Genomic DNA, 2,938 nt, shown 5'->3' on the forward strand with positions numbered 1-2,938 from the left:
AGAAACACAAAATCTTATGGGACATGGCTATACAAACAGATAAACCAATCCAAGCAAGAAGACCGCGTGGCGTAATAATTAAGAAGAAAAAAGTTCTCTCAAATCGTAGATTTTTGTTGTTCTAGCTGACCACAGAGTGAATATAAAAGAAAAGGAGAAACAGAGTAAATACACAGAGCTAGCTGGAGAGCTGAAACGGATAGGAATGATCCAGAAAATGAAGATAATACTTATAATAGTAGGAGTGTGTACTAGAAACAATTCTGAAAAACTTTGAAAAAGAATAGGAGAAATTGGAATCCGATGAATGGCTGGAAAAATACAACGAATAACAATAATGGAAACAGCTGAAATATTAAGGAAAACCCTTGAATACGGAGACTTATACACACAATATACATGCGCGGGCCAGACAAACTGCTGCAGACGCAAAACGTGAAGAAGCGTTGCATGAAGCTGTATATCTATAAGTTCTCTATCCCCTGCATCATCTTCTCCCATTGCCCCATCGCCCCCCCCCCCAAAGAGTGATGCCAAATATTCGAGAAGAGTCAAGAAGGACGGAAAAACCGAGAAAGCGCTAACCAGAACTCCGCTGGACAAGTGCAAAGAAAACGGAGATCTGTAAGCGACATTGCCACTCAAATTCCAGTGGAGACCAATGGTCGCTGCGAGCGAGAAATCAATGGTAAGCGGCTGTTCCGGTAACGCAAATTCATATGCAAATGTTATCGAAAGAGGTGGAGAGTACTGGAAATCTGGGGAGACTTGCTGTCACTCTGCTTCCAGGGAACACCACAGATTCTTTTTCAAGGGGAAATCTTTGATGACCTGTTTGAAAGCTCCTTATGAACCAAAAATAATATATGAGATATATATGTATATACAATGATTAGAAAAGAAACAAGCTCTTCAAGGAAAAACATGAAAGGTCAATAAATTGCATGTATTATAAGTTACACCTTCTTAGAAATTTGTATGCTATCCCCAGATTCAAAATATTAACATTAAATATTCAGTTTCTATCCTTTTGGTTTCTCTACAACTTCTTAGCCTTCTGGCCAAGATCAAGTGTAGTATCTGATCTTCAAATACTGCACTTCAATTTCTTGTTCTGTGTCAGTGGCGAAGAACTCCTTCACGACTGAGACAATTTTTATTTTTTGTTCCTTTTCTTCACATTAAAAAACGACCCTGGTGTTTAACTCTGTCCCGTGGGGAGGCATTGTAAATAGGAACTTCTTAACATTTTTGTTGTTTGATTTCGTTTTTAAGATTTAAAATCATGTTTCATTATGGCGTGTCTGTTGTTAATATAACTATCAGGAATACTATTATATTTTTCTACCCATTTTATAATTACCTTCATCTAACAAGTATCGATTTAGTTAAATCTTTGTATGCCTAGCTTCACTACAGCTTCTTGCCACTAACCTAATTTAATTGTCATTATGGTACGTATTTACAATGCCTCCGCACGGGACAGAGTTAGACACCAGGGTCGTTTTTTTTTTTTTTTTAACGCGGAGAAAAGGTACAAAAACAAAAAAAAATTGCCTCAGTCATGTCGTTTCGTCTGACCAGATTACCTTGTTTCAAAATTCTTGGGGTTGTTTCCCATATGTTTTAACATAATTCAAACGTGACCTAATATGTTGACGCTACAACAATGGAACTGTTCTTGGAGATCTTGAAACAAAACTTGTACGATTTCAGAGTTCTACTGATTGTGTCCTTGCTCACATAAATCCCAGCTTCTCCGAGGTCGGTTTGAATTTCACCACGAGTAACAAAAGTGTTTCTTTGTACCTTTCTGCTTACCCACCTTGATTTTTTTTTTCGTTTAATTCTCTTGGTCGACCACATCTTGGAAGATTTGCAATAGCTTCACGAAATTTATTTTTTTTTAACTTTCTAATAACGTTTTCAGCTGTACTAAGTAGTAAATTTAGTTCCCTTGAAATTATTCGATACCCTTTTCCTTCTTTGTGCTTATCAGTGATGTTTTGGCGAATATCTATTTTTTTTACGAATATCTACAGTTCTTTCATTTTAAGCATTTTTATAAATGGACTAGTTGACTTTGAAGCACAAAGGTGAACACAGACCGGAAAAATTTTATAAAAATTATTTTAATATAAAGCTCTCTGATTGGTTAGTGAGCAAAAGTTCTCTAAAATTTATTTTAGAAAAGGGATATTTTGAAATGTATCCAATACTTTCGCATTTGTTGATTTATATTTTTCCTTAAATATAAACTTTCTAAACTTTGATTTTGTAATTACTACCCTAAATATAAGTTAGAATAGTAATAGGAATATACTGACCCAATTTTAGGTAAAATCTTAAACCCTAATTAGAGTTATGACAAAAAATGTAATGTATCCAATACTTTTGCGTGGCATTGTGTGTGTGTGTGTGTATGTGTGTGTGTGTGTGTGTGTGTGTGTGTGTGTGTGTGTGTGTGTGTGTGTGTGTGTGTGTGTGTGTGTGTGTGTGGAGATATAGGGTTGATGAAAAACGAATGATCGAACACAGAAAGTTGATAGTCGAACGAAGAAAGGAAAATATGTACACATCAAAATAAATGTCCAAACGGTAAGTTGCTTTCTTGGTGCAGGAAGTGATATATCTCTAATCGATGAAGTAACGTGGAAAAATTGAAGGATAGGTTTGTAGAGGTGGAATCGAACCCAAGACGCCCAGTTACAATACCAGAGTGGTTTTGACGTCACACTCCCATAGAAGTAGACTCACCCGCTTGCATGAGAGGCGAGAGCGCGCTATTTAAACAAGACATTCCCGGCAACGAGTGTTTCCAAATATACGTCGTCTTGCCGACACTTTACAATGTTAAAATTCAAAGGGGGATTTAAAGCTAATATTTTATTTGGGGATGAAACATTCACGGCAAAAATCTATGTTATATACAGAAAAA

The 2,938-nt window shown here is 36.2% G+C and overlaps 1 pseudogene; it reads left to right on the plus strand.

Moving 5' to 3' along the window:
• The first annotated feature begins 1,041 nt into the window (after positions 1-1,041).
• On the plus strand, positions 1,042-1,197 carry LOC145260042 (U2 spliceosomal RNA; annotated as a pseudogene).
• The last annotated feature ends 1,741 nt before the right edge of the window (positions 1,198-2,938 follow it).

Source organism: Euprymna scolopes, chromosome 35 (assembly GCF_053919585.1).
Source record: "Euprymna scolopes isolate OS-2025 chromosome 35, ASM5391958v1, whole genome shotgun sequence".
In the NCBI taxonomy this organism is placed as follows: Eukaryota; Metazoa; Mollusca; class Cephalopoda; order Sepiida; family Sepiolidae; genus Euprymna; species Euprymna scolopes.